The following is a 23,987-nucleotide window of genomic DNA, read 5'->3' on the forward strand; positions in this document are numbered from 1 at the left end:
AACTGAATGAATGAATGAATGAATGAGTGAATGAATGAATGAACGAGCAAACGGACACTGCACATAAAAAGTGTAAGACTGAGGGGCACCTGGGTGGCTCAGTCGGCTAAGTATCTGACTTCGGCTCAGGTCATGATCTTGCAGTCAGTGGGTTCGAGCCCCGCGTCGGGCTCTGTGCTGACAGCTCCGAGCCTGGAGCCTGCTTCCGATTCTGTGTCTCCCTCTCGCTCTGCCCCTCCCCCACTCACACTCTCACTCTCTCTCTCTCTCAAAAATAAACAAACATTTTTAAAAAAAAATTTTTTTAAGTGTAAGACTGAGCCCAGGAATGAAGGGAGGCAGGAAGGAGACAGGCGACAGGTAGAACAGAGTTGCATGAGGCCTCTGCGGAGGAAGACAAGTGTGCTCAGAAGAGAGGAGGAGAAGCAAGATTTTTAATCACAGGAAGGAAAGAATCAAAGAACCCAGGAGAGCAAGCCATCAGGGATGTTGTGTACAGACCACTGGGGCTTACGGGTCTCACCGGGGCCTACGCCATCAATGCATGTGACAAATTTAGACACAGAGAGACCAGTGATGGGAAACTGCATGGATAGCATGCCGTCTGTGTCTCAACATGCCCTCACCCCTCAGTGAATTGTTACATACCCCAAATATCTGTCCTGACAAAGGAGGGGATAAGAAGGGCTTACGTTAAATGAGGACTTGCAGTCAAGCTCAGAATCACACCTTTTCAACATGTCTGTCCTTATTTTACACTAGCAATAAAGGAAGAAGTCAGAGACCTGTGCAGCAGGTGGGGAGATGGGTGGAGCACCCAGGCCCTTGGGAGTGGTGCTCCAGGCCCCGCCTTGCCTGATTCTCAGGAACCTACAAGCTAAAGGCCCCTTGGCCAGCACCTGGCAGCCAGGTTAGCTCTTGACCCGAGGAGCCTTGGGTTTTGGGTTGCTAAGCTCTAGTCAAAGAGCCAGGGCACGTTTCCCACGGTCACCACCTAGGCCAAGCCAGCCCCACACCAGCCACTGAAATATGGGTTCTCCAACTTCAAGGAGGTACAGTTTCCAGTAAGCAGTCAACAAGGAGGACACATGACCTCAGGCCCAGAAGGAAACGTGACTGAGAATCCTAAAGGCAGCCGCCCCCGTGTGTACCCCACACACCGATGCAGGGTCTCCCACCTCCCAGGACGAGCCAGCGGGCTCCCCGCAGCCTGCAGTGGGCATGCTCGTGGGCAGAGGACCCATGGTCACAGAGCAGCCACTTGGCCCCCAGCCTCCGATCGATACTGGCAAGTGAGAAAGAACTAAAAATAAACACAGGAAAACACACATGGGGAAAAAGAGGAGAGGGAGCAGAGAGAGAGGAGAGGATTATTACGGCACTTCCGTGACTTCTGGAAGGCAAGTGGGACCCCCTCCCTCACACATACCCCGGGGCCCTGGTCAGTACGGAGGTGGTGGCTGTACTGGGCCGTGGCACACACGTGGGATTCGAACGGCATACACAGGATCCGAGGGAAAGACTTACAAATATGAGAAAATGCCCAGGATAGGTCCTTTAATGACAAATGGAAGAACAATATATGATAGGAAAGTAACTGCGTTAACTCCATGCCTAGAAAAAGCCTGGAAAATACATTTTTAGACTTTAACAGTGGTTATGTCTGAAGATGAGAGCCAATTTTTATATCCTTCTTCAAATCTTTATAATATAAGGGTTGGGGACCCGAGGGAACACACTTTCTTTAATTTACAAAAGCAAGCCTACATATACTATACAGAAAGTCAAAGTTTTCAAAAGCATTCGAGAAAGTCGCCGTGAAATCTGGGCGGCAAATGTAGCCTTCAAGGCTAGCTGTGTTTATATAATAATGGACATTCTACAATTATCTGAAAAACCTCATTATCTGGTTGTTTCCTAGTATGTGAACATTTGGATCCAAAGAAAAATCCAAAGCAATCAAGCAGAAATTCACCATCCTTTCTTCCTGGTATTCATGCATTTACTTAAATATCAGAATATGCCCTGAAGAAAATGTTCAATACTTAAAAAGAAGAATAACTTGGTAAACAACAACAACAAAAAAAAGTGAGAGCAGAGAAAAAAAACCCCACCAGGAATAACAAGGTTCTATGAGAACCCATTATATAAAAAGGCTTAAAAGAATAATTGAACACGTGCATTTTCCAAATCCCTTGAAAGGGTCATTTCAACGAAATTGTTCTCCAAGTAAAATATAACATTATTTTCTCCAGAAGCTGCAAATTTAAAAACCGGATTCTTAAAACCTTATTAAATAATATTATAGTACAGGCACGTTTGCCAAAGCATTTTATTATATTAGCTTTTCCTGGAAAAGTGCTCAGGGTTCCCACATGGTAAGCAGTTGTTATGCAGTTATTTGTTTAAGAACTAGCAATTCCTGCAAAAGGTGTGTCTTTTATTTTCCAGATCTATGGCAGAAGGTGGCAAACCAAATAAGGGAATATTATGCAAATGTTGCCTTTCTTGGCTCTGGCCCCGAAAAAGCAGTAATGATATTGCTAGCAGCCTGCCCACCACCAAGGGAAGGCCTGGTTCAGAGGGAAGAGTTAACTGTGAGTTAGCTACTTATACAGGCTGAACGCAGCTACTTTTAAGCCTGAAAAGGGGAGGTGGGAGAAACCTCTTCGAACCTAGAAGGCTGGATTCATTTCCAGAGTGTAAAAACACTAGGTGGTTTTTCTCCCCCTAAATAGAAACAAGGCCACAGTCCCAGAAATATAATGGGCACCACCACCCTCTTTTCACCCCTGCCTCCCCCGCCCCCCACCCCCCAGCATGGGAGTCACAGGTCTTCATTCCCTGGAAATGTCTCCCTAGGGAGAAACTGACTTCATTCCCATCAGCATTAATGATCCACCTTTCCAGGGCGATGCTGTGCGGGCTTCGAGGGCAGATGAGATTTGGTTAAGAGACTGCGAAATAATGAATCAAAAGAGGGACCATCAGCCCTCCAATACCTCATCATTTGCTTGCCTGAATCCAGTAAGAAAAACAACCACGAGAAAGGAAAGAATGACAAAGACTGAGGCTAATTCTCAAACCTCCTGGAAATTCTGGTTCAGAAGGGGGAGGGTGTGGTCTGGGATTTGGGTGTAGACCAGACTTAGGGCCCCTGTAAGCCTAAGCCACAGCACGTGTTCCCGCCTCGTGGCTGGAGCAGGGAAGCCACAGGCGGGAAGGGCACCCACCAGTGGCCACCTCAGCCCTGGAAAATGCAGGACAAGGCTCCCTCCTTCCTCTGGGCTGCCAAATAGACTCTTACTGTGCTGGGCCCCAAGGCTGGGGCCTGGAAAACCTCTCCTCCCTGGGGTACCCCCTAGGCATCCCACAGTGCTCTCCTCTGCAGCTGGAAACCGGCCTCACCCCAACAGATGTTCACAAAGTCCTGGTTGCACCTTTGCCACAAGAGCCTACAACCTGGCTATTTTGGCTCCCCAGTCATACTCCATCATTTTAAAATCACTTCAGAAAGATATCTGAACAAAATAAGCAGATCATATGAATGATATGGGTGGACTGTGTCAACATCAACATTCTGGCTGTGATATGGTGTTATATTTTTATAAAATGTTGCCTTTTGGGGGAAACTGACTAAAATGGACACAGGATCTCTGTATTATTCCTTATAACTTCATGTAAAGTGGGGTAGTGGGGTACCTGGGTGGCTCAATCAGTTAAGCATCCAACTCTTGATTTCAGCTCCAGTTGTGATCTCGGCTCGGGTCATGATCTCACAGTTCATACATTTGAGCCCCACATCAAGCTCTGAGCAGACAGGGCAGAGCCTGCTTGGGATTCTCTCTCCCTCTCTCTGCCCCTCCCCTGCACGCTCTTTCTCTCTTTCAAAATAAACTTTAAAAAAAACTTCATTTACATTTACCTCTACAATTACCTCTATCAAATTTCCATTAAAAAACCCAAAGAACATATTTTATAAACTTTGAGTGAATAAAGACCAATTAAGAGGTCATCCTACTCACAGATGCTCCTACAAACTGAGCCTGGCTTCTGGTAGATGCTTCTGTAGTTCGTATATTCAACAAATGCACACACGCGCGCGTGCACGCACACACACACACACACACACACACATATATATACATACATATATCATCCCTCGGTGTGCCAGTTACTATACTGGGCATTACAAAGTCTGTCTCAACCAATGTTCTCAGAAAATGAACAGTGATGAGAGAAAAGTCACTGGTAGCCCTTGTGTAACTGACAATTTCATTAGTTTTAACACAGGTAAAAATGTTTAGGCACCACATTAAGTAACTGCGCTATTTAGATTAAGACATTGCTCAAGGAACAATTCATCAACGACCAGAGTTCCAACTGTCAAGAAAACATGAGGGTGGACCCCCAACCACCAACTCTTACTATTTGCTACATGCTTAAATATGGTGGCCATCTTTCCACTCCTTCTACTCTGCGCATATTTATGTGCAAGTTTCTCAAGGGGCTGAGAGAGAACACAGGACTTGGTTTGCCTTAAAATGAGTTATCAAAACTTTGTGTGCCTTTAGTAGGAAAGTTGCAGAGATCGTCAACCATAAAATCCTTGTTTTTATGGCCATGACAATCCTTGTTCAACTCGTTGCTTTGTTTGGCAGTTATTTGTCCGGACCACAGAGAAGTCTCAGCTAGAGTACACAGCCCTTCAGAGCTACCATGGCGTCCGGCCTGTGACTCAGAAGGGCCAAGGGTACAGTCTCAGGTACAGATTCTTCTCAAAGGGCAGAGGTTTAATGGATAATCTTCCTTTGTATATTTAGAGCTAGTTGTACTTACCAAAGTATTTATAAATGTTTTTTAATGTTTATTTTTGAGACAGAGTGCGAGTGGGGGAGGGGCAGAGAGGGGGAGACACAGACTTTGAAGCAGGATCCAGGCTCTGAGCTGTCAACACAGAGCCTGACACGGGACTCAAACCCACGAACCACGAGATCGTGACCTGAGCTGAAGTCGGACCTCTGAACCGAGTGAGCCACCCAGGCACCCCTTACCAAAGTATTTTTAATCCATTACCTCCTTTGCTCTTTATAAGACTTATCAATACTTTTGCATGAAGAAACCAAAGCTAACTCTCTCAAATATTTGTCAATTCTTGGTTACTCAGGAATTGATGATTCGCGATTATGTCAGCCTTTCTTAGGCCTCCTCCTATCTTTCAGGACATTTTACCATATTTCTACCAGTGGATAGGCAGTAGTTTGAGAGAGGGAGAATGAGTCTTGAGTCAGAGAGGTGAAGTTACAGCCCAGGTCCATGACTCAGTGGTCTTGCATTAGCCTTCCTGAACCTCTGTCTCTTCACCTGTAACAATGGGGTAACACCCACATTGCTCAAAATGTTAACTCCTCTGTCAAAATTTGGCTTTAAGGGGCGCCTGGGTGGCGCAGTCGGTTAAGCGTCCGACTTCAGCCAGGTCACGATCTCGCGGTCCGTGAGTTCGAGCCCCGCGTCAGGCTCTGGGCTGATGGCTCGGAGCCTGGAGCCCGTTTCCGATTCTGTGTCTCCCTCTCTCTCTGCCCCTCCCCCGTTCATGCTCTGTCTCTCTCTGTCCCAAAAATAAATAAAAAACATTAAAAAAAAAATTAAAAAAAAAAAAATTTTGGCTTTAAAATAAGACTGGTTCCATAGAAACAAGAACTAACCACCAAAGTGAAAATTTTCAATTATCAAAGAATTGAAATGATCTACAAGAAATGAAATGAACCCCCAAACTCATGGGCAATTGAGAATCATCTATAATTAGTAGATTCTATAATTCTGCTACAGAAATGCCCGATGAGGAGGGTTTCTTTTATTTTCATTTATCTGAGTTAGTAAAGAAATGCTGCCCCATTATCTTATTTTTCAGTTGGAAATCCACCATTAAATCTCTGCATGTAACTAAAATCCACAGAATGCTACGTACTTCAAGAGTGTGTCCTCATCGGATTTCTACATTTTCGCTGAACGTGCAAATGCAGAATTTAGGAACAATGATTCCCTGCCCACTGTCCAGGACGGCTGGAGAACGGGTGTGCTGTCGAATCCAACATGCTTAAGGGAATTATCTTATAAACCATATATAAGTGGCCAAATTGCAAAGCATATCAAACATGACAAAATATATTTGGGGTGAATATATTGGCCACTCCCTTCTGCCAGGTTGAACATTAGCCATGAACACTAACCTTCTCAAGTTACAGTATGTGTGCCAGGGAGTAGTGAAGCCACAAGGTTACAAGGGCACATCTTCCTAGAACTTTGGTGTTCCTCAATGGGAGTCTGGGAAACATCCAGAGGGGCCTGAGCTCATGTGTCTACTGCTCTCTGCAGTTGAGGATACTCAGGGAAAGGCTGAAAAGCACTACTGAAGGGCACGGCTGGCTCAGTTGGTAGAGCATGTGACTTTTGATCTCAGGGTCATGAGTTCAAGCCCCATGTTGAGTGCAGAGCCTACTTTAAAAAAAAAAAAAGAAAGAAAGAAAAGACAAGCACTATTGAGGGTGAGGGAAAATACCAATTTACTGAACACCATCTGCCCAGGCCTGTGCTACAGGTATCTACACAGCAATCAGGTTAATTCCTCACTTAGTCATTCAGTAATCATGGGAAGAAGATAGGAAACAGCCAGTGACTTTTATTATTGTTTTGAGATATGTTTTAACTAGGTTTTCAGAGCCCAGCTCAGCATCTGAATCACATACTTCAAGTCATGGGTGAGAAAAAAAAGAAAAAAAGAGTACACCAGGAACTTGGTAGCAAAAATGCCAGTAGCAACCTCAGACATGAGAAAACTGGTTGACAGAGATACAAAAGTGATGGCAGATTATGAATTTTATTTACTTAAAAAGGGCAACTTCTGAATATAAACATATGACCAAATTTACTAATAAATACTAATAAGCACCAACACATGATACATTTATATATATACAAATAATTCATATATATAACATATATAAATAATTCACATATATAAATATATTCATATATAAATAGTATTTATATTAATATTTATATATGATAAACACATACAAGTACTAACAAAATAATACTTCGTTAGAGTTTATTTTCTTTCCCTAACCCAATCAGGCAGGAAATAAGTTTGCTGCTGACCTGAATTTCAGCCGCCATTTGCTCAATAGAATTTTGCCAAGAGATGGACCTTCTCCGGTGTGATGCTCACCACTTCTTCCCACCCCATTCCGAACGTGCCTTGTCCACACTGGTGTTACGTGCTGGCCTCTGGGTTATTTTCACCAACATGAAAGGACCCCATTACCTTCGCTGGTTAGACACAAAAGCTCTTTGACTCCAACTGGCCGGTAGAGCCTGTTAGGTCTGTCCTGCAATTCATCTCCTGTTGACTAACACAAGTGACACAGAAAGTGCATGTCATGAGCTCCAACACAATATACAGACATGAGCTCTCCATGTTTGTTGTCCTAGTGACTATCCTATTTTACACCCATTCTGTCAGACTGCCTTGACACTCCCACAAATACGGTTAAAAAACTCTTGACAGGCTAGATGTACAAACTGTCAATTCAGTAAAATATGCCCATAAAAAAGAATCCACTTATTTTTCATGAAATCAACAGAATGTGGGCTTTGGCAGAATGCTAAAACTGTTGTAACATACACTCGTCTTCTTTCGCTGACTCACCAAAGAGCCAAGGATCGTGCTGTGAGCAGAAGATGTAAGCAGTGTTGGCTGAGAATATTCAGGCAGAGTGGACACCAGAGAATAGTTTACTGTGTGCTTAGAAAACAAGGAGTTGCTTCCAAGAAAAGCTGTTCTTTGGTTTCTGTGATGAGCAACAAACTTCGTCCTCCGCAGTTGTTGTGACAAAGCAACACAATCTCCACTCAATGTGGCTGGGCTTCTATTAGAAGCTTGCAGGGAGGGGCGCCTGGGTGGCGCAGTCGGTTAAGCATCCGACTTCAGCTCAGGTCATGATCTCGTGGTTTGTGAGTTCGAGCCCAGCGTTGGGCTCTGTGCTGACAGCTCAGAGACTGGAGCCTGCTTCGGATTCTGTGTCTCCCCTCTCTCTGCTCCTCCCCTGCTCATGCTCTGTGTCTGTCTCTCAAAAATAAATAAAACGTGAAAAAAAAATTTTTTTTTTAAAGAGAAGGTTGGGGAGGCCACAGTCATGGAGGGAGAACGCCCAAAGATTATGAGAAATTTCACAGGCTGCTGCACGGCATTTGGATATGCTTACTCTACAAACACCTCCCCAAACAGCAAAAGGCATCAGAGCATTGGCTCTGTCATCCTTTCTCACCTTTGCATCCCTGCCGTGTTTATTTCCTCTCCAGAAATGAATTTCAGAAAGAAAACACAACCTAGTGTGAGCACCAGATACATACCCCTACTATTCCCAGATTCCTTGCATTACCCTGGAGCAAAGCTGCCTAATGCACCTCCCGGCCTTGCTATGCTGGTGATGGACTATGAGAATAGTCACACCATCAGGGAGCAGCTCCGGTGACTCCCACAGCCAAGCCCGGTGACGTCACACATCCCTGTAAGGCCAGGACAGGTGACAGAGCAGAAGAGCTCACGTGGTCACTGCTTCTCTTCTTCTTTACCTACCGAGAAGCAGAGACCACATCCTAGCGAGTTCGCCGTGAGATTCCCAGAGAGAGGAGAACTGGCCAAGTCTCAAAACGGCCAGCCCTCCAAGATGGCCCACGTCTCTCAAGCAATAGGCAACAGGGAAACACGCAGGCAAGCCCCCATCATCATCTTCAGCTTTTTGTGCATCCCCCAGGATGACAGTGGACCCCAGGGACCCGTGAGCTTCTCCTTACGTTCTGTAGATAGCACTTGGTTGTGCTCATAAAATAAGGATCTGCATTACTCTCCTTTCTTTTTTTTTCACTCTTAAATCTGATTTCTGGTGCTTTCCTAACTCACGAACCTACGACTGTTTGTGAATATGCTGGCTTCAGATAGATCTGCATTTTCGACTTTGGCTGCCAGGAAAATTCCACACTCCCAACTCTGGCTGCCAGTCTGTGTTGTTATTCTGTCAAATTTGAGCAAGGTTTAAGTCACTGGGGAACTGGCGAGGTGAGAAGCACTTTGACCATGACATTTTCCTATGGCCTTTGATCTCTGTTTCTCAAGCTTCACCAAAATGTAATGGAACAGAAAGAAACAGAGAGAAAAAAAAAAACTCTCCCTTTAAAAAATCACGTCATTATAAAAACTTTAAAAAATAACCGTATTAATATTTCATCTGCTTTAGAAACTCTGAAAGAGAAATATGCCAGTAAAAGACCAGAATGAGAAAAAAATAATAAACAGCAGAGAAATGTTTCAAATGTCTACCTCATCTACTGTGGAAACATCACAGTATTTTCAGAAAATAATTGTCATGAAGATACTAGAACGTGAAGACCATGGTGGGGGAGGGTTCAATTTTCTATAGCTCATATGTCCCCGTATAGGGAAAATTTACATTTAACTGCTTTCTTTTCAAAAATTTTTTTAACGTTTTATTTATTTTTGAGACAGGGAGAGACATAGCATGAACAGGGGAGGGTCAGAGAGAGGGAGACACAGAATCTGAAACAGGCTCCAGGCTCTGAGCTGTCAGCACAGAGCCCGACGCGGGGCTCGAACTCATGGACCGCAAGATCATGACCTCAGCCGAAGTCGGCTGCTTAACTGACTGAGCCACCCAGGAGCCCCTTACCTGCTTTCTGAATGGAAAAATAAATAAATAACAGGCTAGTCAGAGTAGTATCTTGTCTGTTCAATAACCTATGGTTACAGTCACAAATCATGGAGATAACATGATCCCCAATATAACCCCACCATTGTGAAAACAAAACTATAATGGTCAAATCAGCTTTTTCTTTATTCACCTAAATTCTGGCCTCCTGCCCACATAGTAGTACACTGGGGGACCCATGACTGCTATAATGTGTTTATTTCTTTATTTGAAATTTAACTGAAGAGGTAATGAGAGACTATGGTAAAATGACATCCTGACTGCTGTAGTGCAAGAATAAAAATGAGAATTTACCCCACTTTCTTATCTTATGTACAAAAATACTGCCCACCAATGAGCCTTGAACATGCAGGAATATAGATCAGCAATTATCCTTCCTTGTGACCCCAACAGAGGCTGCCCTCACCTCCTTCCCTGGGCCTACCAGCGGGAGTCTTGTCTCCCTCACTGGTCATCTCCTTGTTGTCTGCCCCTTCAGGCAGCTCCAGGAAAGCTTGGACCTTAAGGCTCCCACCGACACCACCTAAGATAGTGGCTGGCACATCAGATTGGCAGACCGGTTCAATAAGCACCCGTGACTGAGTGGCTGAACTTGAGAGCATCTGAGAAAGGAAATGGAGTGTATGGTCTCACCCTTTCGTGATGCATTCAACCAGCTTCACTTTCTGCCACGTGCTCTTGGTCTAGTTCAATGTCAAGAGCGTGCCTGATCAGATTCATTTTTGTGGGTTGGTTGTCTTCTGCATGATTCCAAAAGTCAACACAAGATAAACAGATCCATGCAGAAGGAGCCATTCCTATGCCTACTCCCAACCCTTACGTATCCCGTTGACTGCTACAGATCCCATTTCTATTTATGTCTTGTTTATCTTTCCAGTTCTTCTCTATGCAAATATAAGTAAATTCCCCTATATCTCCACCTTTCATACATAAAGGTAGCACAGTCTATACGCTGGCCTCCACCTTGTTTCTTTGACATGGCAATGTACCTGGACATCAGTCCACATCAGGACATACGTCATCGCTCTCTTCTAACAACCACACAGCATCCGCTGCACACATACACCACCCTTCGGCCCCTCCCTTATAGACGGATGTACATCTGGTGGCTTCTGGTGTTCTGGTGTTACACACAAAGCTTCAACACTAACCTTGTACAAGTGTCATCTCAGTACACGTGCAGCGGTGTGTGTGTAGGAAAGACTCCCGGAACAGGACATCTGTAATGTTTAACACACCGTAGGGTTGTTAAAAAAATGTTGTTAGGTGCCATGAAGAGGTGGTGATACCTTAAATGTATGCATGTGCTACAGACCATTAGAATTTTTGCATTCTTGTCAAGGGGACTGCTAACCTAATTCTTCACTTTCATAAAACACAGACCCTTTTCAATTTTAAATCAATGCAGCATCCCCATTGGTGGCTGGAGTTCAGTTTCCATGTTCTACTTCCATCCATCAATTTTCTAGGCTAAAAGATTTTCCCTCTAGTAATCTATTAGAGGAAAACAGGCCCTCTGAAAAAGCCTTGAAAGCCTAGTTAATATGGGTGGAATTAAATTTTTATAAGAGTATTCAGGGATTCTAAATCAGCAGCAAATAGTTTATTTTCATCACAATACCCAAAATGACATGGAAAGAAAAACATAAATGAATATTTAAGAATCTTATTCATTCCAATGCAGGGGACCCCCCAAAAGTAGTTGATATTCTCAAGAGTTTTTAGTAATCCATGGCTTTTTTCACAATGACAATCTAAAATTAGAGAATGATGCGTACTTGCAGAATTAATGAAAAGGTCCTTTTCCCACTCCTTCTAGAGAAGCCACAAGGAAACAGCATACTTTCACATGAGAATCTCGGCTCCCAGGAAATTGACTCTGTGGCTTAGAATATTTATTATAGTCAAGGAACACAAAAAGCAATGATGTGCTTTTGTTCCAGCACATACTTTACGAGACTATGCTCCTTTGTTTGTATATGTAGTTTTGTATGATCCCTTTAATATACTCTAAAACCATGTGTCATGGAAAATATGATATCCTCTCTGTGTGCGTGAATATAAACCAATTCTAGGGACAGTTAGTTACCTTAATCAATAACTCCTACTCCGTCCACCAAAGATATGCACAAGAATGTTTTTAGCTGCCTTATTCACTACAGCCCCAAGCTGGAAGTGATCAAACATCCACCAGGTGTAGAACGGCTATCTACATTTCATACAATGGACTACACAGCAGTGAAAGAAAATGAACAATTTACACAGCATGAAGGAATCTCACCAAACTTAAGTAGGATTCCATGCATATGGAATTCAAATCAGGAAAAACTAATTTATGGTGACAGTGGTCAGAAGAGTGATTACCTTGGAGAAGGAGGGGCATTCTTCTCACTGGGGAAAAAGGATACCAGGGAGCCTTGGAGGGTTCTGGAAACATACTACATCTTGATCTAGGTGGTCCTTACAGGGGCTTAAAAATTCTGAGATTTGTTATTTTTACTATAGGTAAATTATATCTCAGCATCCTGAGTGGATCAGCTAGCATCCAGACCAAACAGTCCTCACTCCAAAAGCACCCCACTAGAACCTCTTCTGTTATGTATATTTGAGTAAGATCAGATCCTCTACTAACTAGAAGAATGAATGTGAGGAACGATTTTTTTTTCCTTGATGAAATCGGTGATTTGTTAATTAGCGTGATGCACATCAAGAACGGGGTAAAATAGTTTAGACGGTCTCTATCCTTGAATAGATAGGGTATAAGGCTCCATCCGACGAGGCCCTTAGCCTGTATCCTTAGACTTGATCCCAAATGGTCCAGCCACTGGTTTCATCCCACCACCCTTCATCCCAAGTGGTGTTCAGAGCACCTAACAGGACACAGAGCTGGGACTTCAGGTGACAGAACAGGACATACGGACTAGACTCTGCCTGATTGCTAATACCCATTTGTTTCAGGGTCCAATGTCGAATTGGTTCTGAAACTTGCTTTCATTATAACCTGCTTGTGAGGCTGTAAGAGAACAGCTCATCCCCCCTCACCTACAACGTGCTGGTGGCTACCATTCCCAAACAACACCAGAGTATGACTGACCAGTCTGGTGCAGTCCCATTCTCAATAAGTCTGGATACTGTTACGGCATGAAAATGTGCAGACATACGTGGTGGAGGGGGACGTGTTTCCTTACAAACCAGCGGTGAGGAAAGCTGGATAAATGGGTATATGACAGCACAGCAATGCCCAGAGAAAAGCCAACCAGAAGGGAGGCAGGGAGAGGTTTCCAGCAGCACCCAAGACTTGTACAGAGATAGAGGAGATATGATCAGATTTGTGCCTGACCCAAAATTAAACTAGATGAAAGACTCAGAATTCTAAAAGGTCATGACAGGCTAAGTTGGTGAACTAGATCTAACAAGATTAAATATACAACTGGGTGCACAAAAACTAACAACTCAGGACAAAAGAGGCACGGCTCAATAATAAAATGCACTACAGTCATACATTTAAAACTTTAGGGGTATTGAATAACAAATTCAGGTTCCAAATGAGTTAGATATATTTTGCGGTCACCAAAAACGTAATGTATATATTGTATTTCTAAAAAAAAAAAAAAGTTTATTTTGAAAAGATGTAATGCCAATAGATATCTGTACATCAATGTTCATATCAGCATTAATCCCAAAACCCAAAAGGTGGAAACAACACAAGCGTCCATTAACAAATGAATGGATAAACAAAATGGGACATATCCACACAATGGAATATTATTCAGTCTTAAAAAGGAAAGAAATTCTGGGGCGCCTGGGTGGCTCAGTAGGTTAAGTGTCCAACTTCGGCTCAGGTCATGATCTCACAGTTCGTGGGTTCAAGCCCCACATGGGGTTCCATGCAGACAGCTCGGAGCCTGGACTCTGCTTTGGATTGTGTCTCCTTCTCTCTCTGCCCCTCCCCTGCTCATACTCTGTCTCTGTCTCTGTCTCTCTCTCTCAAAAATAAATAAACATTAAAAAATTAAAAAAAAAAAAAAAAAGGAAAGAAATTCTGATGCCTGGTACATCATGGATCAACCTTGCAGACATTATGCTGAGCGAAATAAGCCAGTCACAGAAAGACAAGAACTGCATGATTCCACTTATGTGAGGTGACTAGAGTAGTCTAATTCATAGACAGAAAGTACAGTGGTAGTTTCCCGGGGTGGTTAGTGGATGCAGTTCCAATTGGGAAAGATGAAATTGTCCTGGAGATAGATGGTGGTGGCCCACTGCGAATGTATTTAATGTCACTGAACTGCACACCTAAGTGGCTAAAATAGTAATGTTTTGTTACATATGTTTTATTGCAAATTTTTAAAGTCCATAAAATGTAATCCGTTCTTCTGCTCCATTAATTTGAACGAAGGTTGTTGTCCTGCCCCATACTTAGCTCTCAGAACATACCCGACCACAAAGTACGGTTTCCATACCTTGTAAGAGGTACCTTATAAGGTACCTACCCAATCCATCTGGCCACCCAATCCACCTGCTCTACCGGCCCCTGGTTCCTCCTTGCCTATCACACCAACTTCTTGGGACCTGGATGGCTCATCTCCCTCCATGAGGGGACTGCTGGTCACTTGGGAAAGAGGGGGCTCCCAAAACAAGTGCTAGGTCAAGTCCCCAACGTCTCAGCCCTGGGACACAGGGGCAGAAGGCTGTCAGTCAGAGGAGCTGACTTCTGGGACACTCAGGACACCCTTCAGAGAAGCTTGGAATTCCTGTAGGTAATAATATTTCAGAAAGCCTTGGCTCTCCAACCCACTTCCTCTCTGCTTCCTTCCCAACACACACACACACACACACACACACACACACACACACACACACAGCCATCCTGAGTCTCCCAAATGCAAACAAGTGATTGGTGCATTCATTCATGCAACAAATATCCAGAGTTTGGGGGAAATTTTGAAGTTGAATTTTTTTAAGATTTATCTATTCAGGGAGTGCATATCATATGAATGAAAGTATTTATTGAACAATACTATTATCAGAACTTGTCTCATTTCTCTCTCTCCTCTATTAATTAGTCTGTAGAGCCAAGACAGAGGGAAGGAGCCTACAAGGCACCCATGACAGTCGGTCCCAAGAGGAAGCTAACTGTAAGGGGTGTCCCTTTGTCTGTGGCTGTAGCTCCCTGTGTCCCCTCTCGCACCCTCCTCCCCAGGGCAGGAAGAAGGGTTGGATGCTCAGCCCCTTCTCCCTCCATCCCTGGGAGCCTTCTGGAAGCACACCTACAGCTTCTCTCCCTTAGGCCTGGGGAGGAGGCCCGCAGTGGGCACTGCCGCCTGATTTGCAGGTTCAGAATTAAGCTCTTTATCGGCACACACTGCAGCCAATTCCTCTTTTATCCACAAGAGTTCTCATTCTGGCCTCTACTTGCCTGACCCCTCAACCCTACTTCTCAACTGGTTCAGACCATAGGCCCTCAGAGCTCACACACATAACACAGTGGCCCCAGGGAAGTTTGGGGGGGGGGGGGGCTAAGAAGCTGAGAAGTGGCTTCACCAGGACACCCACACAATGCAGAGAATGTGCCAACAGGCCAGTGACCCCTGACGCTGCAGCACCTGAGATCTGAGATGGGAGCCAGGCTCTCACTACGTGACTTTTTCACTCTTTTGTTCTGGAACAATGGGACTTTCCCTAGACAGGTAATCTGAGAGATCAGCATTTAGTCTCCCTGAATAAAACACTAGAGTCTCAGGTAACAAAACAAAAGGGAATCAGAAGGACGGCACAAGTCTTCCTCTTACAGGTAAACGGTATTATGAACATTTAGGGAGCACATCAAATGCAAGCCAGTCTGGGGCCGAAAACTCTGTCTCCCCTATGTAACCGGCATGAGTGCTGGGTCTGCCCAACCCAGTGTGACACACCCCTGACCGTCTCCACTGATTCCATGGGCCAAATACTTTCCACATTTCCATCTGGTCATGCTGAGAGCCATAGCTGGTGTCTATACATTGCGAATCCTCCTTCTCCAGGAACAAGAGAGAAATGAACCGAATCGGAGCAGCACTTGGTTGAAGGTATTAAAACACGAACACTGAGCCTGGAGACCATTTAGTCAGTACCACCCCTCACCCCCCCCCCCATATGAAGCGACTGTGATAACATAAATTCAGTGTATGACCTGACCATACCTGGGGAAACCTGAATGTGAACTGATGTTAGCAAATATTAAAGACGTATTATTAATTACATTAGTAATGGCAATGTTATTTTGGTTACATGGAGAAATTTCTTTTCTTCCTTGTTTCCTTCCTTTCTTTCCTGGGGGTCTGGGAGGGATGGAAAGCCTTATTCTAGGAGGGGTGGAATGTCAAGATCTCTTGTTTTTTAATTGAGATATAACTGACCTATGACGCTAAGTTTACGGTGTACAATGTGTTGATTTGGTACACTTAGTTGCTGCAATATGATCACCACCGTCCTGTCAGCTGACACCCTCACTGTGTCACATAATTACCCCTGCTTTATGTGCTGAGAACATTTATGACCTAGTCTCTCAGCAACTTTCAAGTACATAATATAGAGCATTCACTCTCATCACCATGCTGTGCGTTAGATTCCCCAGAACTTATTCATCTTCTAAGTGAAAGTTTGAGTCCTTTGACCAACATCTCCCCAATCCTCTCACCCCGTGGCCCTGGGAACCACCACACTACACTCTGCTTATACAAGTTCGGCTTTTTTGGACTCCATGTGTAAGTCATATCCTACGTTACTTGTCTTTCTCTGTCTGACTTATCTCACTTAGCATAATGCCCTCGAGGTCCTTCCACATTGTTACAAACGGCAGGATTTCCTTCTTTCTCGTGGCTGAATAATAAATACCCCATTGAGCATATATACCGCATCTTATATATCCAATCACATGTTGACAGACACTTAGGTTACTTCCATGTCTTGGTTACTGTGAAATTCTGCAATAAGAGATCTTTAATTTACTTCAAAATATCTTAGCACTATTTACAAATGGAGTGAACTGAATGAATGAATAAATGAATGGACAAACGAACGAATGAACAGCTGGTCTGACCCTGAGCACACACAGCTGGTTAATGGTGGGGCTGGTTAATAGTCAGGTGTCCGTCCCCTAATGCTCCACAAAAGACCATTTGCCATGTTTTATATCCTCTACACCAGAGGAGCTACTCAAGGGCTCTCGGGCTCTGCCCACTCAGCTTTCGAGGGGCTCCATAGACTCCCGATGAGTGTGGCAAACTGAACTTTCATGAAAAAAGTTGCTACGCTGGCCTTCTTCTCTGATCCAAATGACCAAGTCATGGCCAAATAGTCATTAAACATTGGCCTGGGTGGACATTTGTTCCTAGTTTCCAAGACCACATCACTGTACCAAGAAACTCGATTCTTTCATAATGTAATAACATGACCTAACAGAATTAGTGTATAATCATACATAATAACCATGAACTGCTTACTTACTAAGTTCCAGGGACTGTGGAGCGCCTGGGTGGCTCAGTCGGTTAAGCATCCGACTCTTGATTTCACTCAGGTCATGATCTCACTGTCATGAGATCAAGCTCCAAGTCAGGTATGGAGATTCTTAAGTGCTTAAGATTCATTCTCTCTCTCTCTCTCTCTCTCTCTCTCTCTCTCTGCCCCTCCCCTACATGCACACACACACTCTCTCTCAAAAAAAAAAAAAAAAAAAAAAAAAGACCACATACCAGGGACTATTCTAAGCATTTGACAAGAGTGACCTCAGTTAATCACAACATCCAAAGAGATTATTGTCTCCATCATGTAGATGAAGTGAGTGGGGCACAGAGTTTAAGAAAACTGCCAAGCCCACAGAGCCCTGAGGGAGGCAATCAGCATTTTGGATGATTCTGCCATACCCTGTCCTTACGTCCATTTCCTCAGAGTCACAACTAATGTTTTTCACTGAGAGAAAAGGTCCAGGGGTAATTCCTTCTCACTGTTGTCTTTAAAAATACTACAGAGAATAAAAACCAAAAGTCAAAGAGAAAAATAACATCTGCCCCAGAGGCAAAAAAAAAAAAAGTCTGATGTCAAAAAAATCGTTGACTGTGTTCTCCTCATGCAAAATTCAAATCGTCTACATGCTGTCTAACTCTCTCCCCCAAACACACCTGGGCAAGAAATCCAGGTAGTTCTGCAATTTCTCATCTAGAAAACTATCTGGAGGCTGCCCAGGGGGCATCAGAGGTCTGAGGCTGCCCACTCAGCCTCTCCTCATGACAGGACAGAAAGCTGCCAGTCATTCCCTTTAAGGGCTCTGGGTGACCTTCTGCAGAAATGTCCACACACACACACACACACACACACACACACACACACAGAGGAAATAAAGGAGAATGCAGTCAACCTTCCAGTATCTTCACTACTCTCGGTACTGACAACGACATTGAATGAGACGATAACTTCTTTAATATTGTGCCATCAAAGCTAAAATAAGGCACAAGACCAAAACAACTCAGATTCAAACAACTGATCCCAGAAAAAGGGAGGTGTCTTAGGAAGAAGTGGGGAAACGTCCTGTTGGGGTGGTGCTCAGCTCTGTTCCAAACCGCCCCCCCCAACCCATCCATTCATCCAATTATCCCAACAGGAATAAATTCATTGCAGAAGCCAGAATCCTCAACAGACGCCAAAGTCAAACGAAGATACAGCATACATAGCACCTTGAAGGCATGGAGGAAAGGAAGCCTAAAAACCAGATCAGTGTGGACTGAGTGGTCTAAATCCAAAGGGTTTGGTGATTACTAGCATGGAGGTTGCCACAGAGGGCTTTGATTACAAGAAGAGAAAGGATTTATAATGTGGCTCCTATCCCTACTTGTAAAAGTTGAGGTTCCTCAGGGACAAGCAGGTGGAATGATAAAGGTGACAATGGAGGCAAAGAAGCCATATTTCCTACTGCAACAGAAATGAACACTGCTCTGTATGAAGGACAGGAGCCTCTCCCACAGAGGATCTTCCTTTCACTAGTTGAGAGCTTCTCGTTCCTCCCCCAAATTTATTATCGTTAAAATTAGGATTTGACATTTACCAACTGCCAACATGCCTATATCTGCTCTTATGGCTATACCATTAGTTCACCTCTGAACTGACTTTCAAAGCGTTGTTCACTTCGTTCCAGAAAACAACAGGAAAGGCACGAACACAAAGAAGGCAATTGAAAGTTATACCAACAATAAAATAAAGTGGTGCGAACACTTTCTGCAGTTGTCAAAGGCACAGTTCACGGCTTTTACGTTAAAAAGACTGGGAGTCTTCTTCTTGTTATTACTGCAGACAGGGCAGATGTGACGACTGTAAACAGCAAGCCAGGAAAAGAAAAGATCTTGGGACAGTCTCCTGTCTAAAAATGTGTGTGACATTGTAAGATGATGATACTTTAAATACCCAAAGGAAAAAGCTGTCTACCCTGCAGCCCAAGCCCATCTTCCCCTTTCTGGCCCAGGTTTCTGAGCTCCGCGTCTCACACTGGGGACAGCAAAGCAGATGTAGGAGCCAGAGGGATAACAGATGAAAGTAAGGTGAAGAAAGGAAGCTGAAACAAAAACGGCAGAATCGAAACTAGGCCTAACCAAACGGGAGTCGTGGAGAGTTCAAACCTCCAGGATGGTTTCATTACAGAACTCACATTACCTTATTTCGAAAATTCCCCTCCTTAAAGTCTCTGAGACCAGGGAATGGATGCTTCCATGGTTGTTCTCAGACCAATCATGTAGGCGCAACGCGTGGTTCCTGCCTCCGTGAAGGCAATTACAAGACTATACGGTGACTACTAATTTCCATGCTTGTCTGCCCCCTCCCCTGCCATTGCAGGGCCCTCAAAACCGTGAGTGACAACATTTATCCATCTGTGTGTTTAACGGCAGCACCTGGCCCACAGTGGGCATCTGTCATCTCTGTCCCATAAATAGTGAACAGATCTTATAAACAGACAATTCCTGAGAAGACTTTCAGTTCATAAGTGCCCCTCCTACCAAAGCCAAAGTTTCACTATTGAGGGTTAATTTCTTTGGATCTGTTGTCCAGAGTCCTTAACAAAATAGATCTCTCTGAAAGGGGTGTCACTTTTTCTCAACTGCTGTGAGCTAATATATAAAGGGAGTAAAATAAAATGGCTAACAATTGAAGGGAAGGATGAGAAAGGAGAGAAATACTGAGACAGAAGACTAGGAAGGGAACTGAGAGAAAAAGGGAAGGTGGAAAGGAGGCAAAGAAATACCTCTCCTTCCTCAGAACTCAGCCTAGAATCTGCCATCACCACCTCCTCTCCCAGCAGAATCTACCTCGCTTCTCCTTATAAATGAAATACAGGAAACAGATTTTCACTTTTCCCAAAATGCTCAACAATGGCTCAATGTTCCTTTTTGATCTTTTTTTTTTTCTTTTTTTTTTAATGTTTATTTTTGAGAGAGACAAGTGAGCTCAAGTCGGGGAAGGGCGGAGACAGAGGGGACAGAAGATCCGAAGCAGGCTCTGTGCTGACAGTGCATAGCCTGATGCAGAGCTTGAACCCACAGAATGTGACTTCATGACCTGAGCCAAAGTCAGATGTTTAACCAACTGAGCCACCCAGGCGCCCCCTTTTTCTCTTTTCCTTGTTAGAAAAGAAAACAAAAGAAGAGAAAAGCACTCCACATATAAACTTCCACAATCTAAAAGAACAGAATGGCGGGGGCGGGGGGGGGGGGTTGCTCAGTGCGATGGGGCCTGGCTGGCTCAGTCAGTGCAGCAAGCAACTCTTGATCTCCAGGTTCTGAGTTCGAACCCCACATTGGGTGTATAGATTACTTAAAAATAAAATCTTTAAAAATAAATAAATGAAAGAGCAGAATGATTAGACTTTACACAAATGAAAACCCTGACGGTCAATATTCAAGTTCCGGTGGGGCAAACACAAGGTGACTATGACTGGAAGGGCTTTGCAGGTCCAAATGAATTAAGCCGTTAGGAAAATGAAGTTCCATTTTTGTATAATGTTTAAGGGGAACCAAAGTTTTAAGAAAGCAAACTCCTAGAATAACCCTTTGAGCCTATGGTTTAAATGGTATTGAGTTTTGGTCCATTCTAATTTATTTATAAAATCGGAAGAATTATTACTGCTGCAATTTTATTTCATCAAAGAGATTCTTTTTTAAATTTTTTTATGTTTTATTTTATTTTTGAGAGAGACAGAGCACAAATGGGGAAGGGTCAGAGACAGAGAGAGAGAGACACACACACAGAATCCGAAGCAGGCTCTAGGCTCCAAGCTGTCGGCACAGAGCCTGACACGGGGCTCAAACTCATGGATGGTGAGATCATGACCTGAACCGAAGTCGGATGCTTAACTAAGCCACCCAGGAGCCCCTCAAAGAGATTCTTGTTCATAAATTTAAAAATAAATTTGGGATTTCCATTTTTTTTCACCTTTGTGTGCAAGAAAATTCATTTTATACAATTTCCAATCCATTCTGTGCTCTGGAGACTTTACTGAGACAGACTTTTATCAAGTGCTTCTCAGGTGATGGGAGGGTTTTAGTTACTGTCTTTGAGTAGGATATATAAAGTTTAGACTGGGGCTGGGGGAGGATTTTGGCTCTTGTCACACAAATTAAACAAACCAACAAAAAAAACATATACATACATGTATCCAAAAGGGCTAAAAGAACTATCAACAGGGGCGCCTGGGTGGCTCAGTCGGTTGAGCGTCCGACTTCGGCTCAGGTCATGATCTCACACTCCGTGAGTTTGAGCCCCGTGTCAGGCTCTGTGCTGACGGCTCAGAGCCTGGAGCCTGCTTCGGATTCTATGTCTCCCTCTCTTTCTCTGCCTCTCCCCTGCTCATGCTCTGTCTCTCTCTGTCTCAAAAATAAATACAAATATTAAAAAATTTTAAAAAAAGAACTATCAACAATAGCCAAATTATGGAAAGAGCTCATATGCCCATCGACTGATGAATAAAGAAGATGTGGTTTATATATACAATGGATTACTACCTGGCGATCAAAAAGAACGAAATCTTGCCATTGGCAACAACGTGGATGGAACTAGAGTGTATTATGCTAAGTGAAGTAAGTCAGAGAAAGATAAATATCATATGATTTCCACTTATATGTGGAAATTAAGATGCACATAAGAAAGGGAAGGAAAAATAAGATAAAAACAGGGAGGCAAACCATGAGAGACTCTTAAATCTAGAGAACAAACTGAGGGGTGCTGGATGGGGGGTGGGGATGGGCATTAGGAGGGCACTTGTTGGGATAAGCACTGATATTGTATGTAAGTGATGAATCACTAAAATCTACTCTTGAAACTATTACTATATGTTAACTAACTTGGATTTAAGTAAGATTTTTTTTAAATAGAAAAAAATAAATTGAATACAAAGTAGATAGTCCTGGTGCTAAGGGCTATTAGACTAAGCTACAAATATATGGAAATCTTCAGCTGCTAAGAGTAAAAGTGCCCTCGGAAAAAAAGGGGGGGGCTGAAATATAACAAGAATGACAAGAGGGGGGAGAAAAACGTCAAGCAACCGATATACTGGTTTGTAAGTACCACGTGACCAAAGAGCAGCTCTTCTGAGGAGCAGCAAGAGATTGAACCCCAGACCAGGGCAGCCCCAGCTCCACGTGTCACCAGATTTAAATTTCTTCTTAATGTTTATTTATTTTTCAGACAGAGACAGAGCATGCGCGGGGGAGGGGCAGAGAGAGAGGGAGACACAGAATCCGAAGCAGGCTCCGGTCTCTGAGCTGTCAGCACAGAGCCCAACGCTGGGCTCGAACTCACAAACCGTGAGATCATGACCTGAGCCGAAGTCAGGCTCAGGCTTCACCTGAGTTTAATCGACTGAGCCACCCAGGCACCCCAACCTACCACCGGATTTAAAGAGACATGCTAGAAAGCAACACAGATCAGGCCACCAAATTCTGTCCTTTTTTTTTTTTTTTTGAAATAAAATTTCATCAGCCTCTCTGGTGACAAAGACACAGCAGAATAAACAAAGTAAGTCCTCACCCCTCTCAGGGCTTTGGGACCGTCAGGTTCCAGTGCAAACTGCTCAGAAGTCCAGCTCTGAGATGCTCACACTGACCAGGCTAATAGAATTGGGGGGGGGGGGGGGGGTTGGAGAGAAAGCACCGGAAAAGCAAGCATCTACAGCCGTTATCACAACCAAGCCCTAAAATGCAGGCAAATAAAATGCACAATGCTTCTGTCCTATCAATCCAATCTCCATAGCTCAACTGAATGGTGAGAAAGCTTCCTGCAAACATAAAGGGATGTACATTTCACAGAATAATTTTGCAAACATGTGGCTCTCACTGTCTGGGCTCCAGTCAACACATGCACCATAGACAAACATGTTCAATAAGTATTAAACCACAACAAGCAACTATTCTGATCTCTGCGATGCATACAGCGTTTTTAGCTGCAGAAAGCACCTGTCATAATAACTTCAAAAATGAATTGTGGAGAAGAAAAATCACTTTAGCTTGTGGTACACAGAACAATAGTCCTCAGACAGCCAGGCACTGGGATGGGGATAATAGCTCCTGGTAGACACAGACAAGAGTGCCTGACATCTGTCCTGCCCAGACTACCACCTCCCACACATGGAGAGTGCATGGATCAGTCATAGTAACTGGGAGGGGAAGACAAGAAAGAATCCTGCAGCAGAAGGCTGAGATCTTGGGAAAATTCCGTGGAAAGCCAAAATCAAATAGAAGTATTATGCCTAAAAAAACCCCACAAACGATATAGTGCTATCCAAGGGTGTGGTTTGTATTTGGTGTCCAAAGACAAGTTTTCTTTACTCGTTGTTGTTAAAGTCAAAATTGTTAACTATTCACTACCTGGTAGAATGGGACAAGGCAGGAAGGAAAGAGGTCCGTGTCATCTATGTTATGGAGACCAAATCGATCACATCTCTGCCACGACATCTCAACCTTCAGAAGGAATGTTGAGAATTCTAAATCTGAAGGTTAATAATCCCTAGCATAACGCCAAAAATGTAGACCCACTATCCCTGGGTGAGAGGTCCGCAAGTGTAGGCCAATTTCATTAAAATGTTTAACTCTGAGGGGCGCCTAGGTGGCTCAGTCGGTTGAGTGTCCAACTCTTGATTTCGGCTCAGGTCATGATCTCACAGTTTGTCCTGACAGTGCAGAGCCT

General features: G+C 43.8%; 1 protein-coding gene and 2 non-coding genes across 8 annotated transcripts in view; 1 reads left to right on the forward strand and 2 right to left on the reverse strand.

Moving 5' to 3' along the window:
* Positions 1–23,987, reverse strand: part of CAMK1D (calcium/calmodulin dependent protein kinase ID) — a 502,732-nt gene that overhangs the window by 338,379 nt on the left and 140,366 nt on the right. The gene's annotated exons all lie outside the window — the stretch shown is intronic.
* On the forward strand, positions 6,417–6,489 carry TRNAK-UUU (transfer RNA lysine (anticodon UUU)). The gene has a single exon. It is a non-coding gene; the product is annotated as a tRNA-Lys (tRNA).
* On the reverse strand, positions 11,036–11,164 carry LOC131484205 (U6atac minor spliceosomal RNA). The gene has a single exon (XR_009248105.1). It is a non-coding gene; the product is annotated as a U6atac minor spliceosomal RNA (small nuclear RNA).

The sequence above is a fragment of the Neofelis nebulosa genome, chromosome 8, assembly GCF_028018385.1.
Source record: "Neofelis nebulosa isolate mNeoNeb1 chromosome 8, mNeoNeb1.pri, whole genome shotgun sequence".
NCBI lineage: Eukaryota > Metazoa > Chordata > Mammalia > Carnivora > Felidae > Neofelis > Neofelis nebulosa.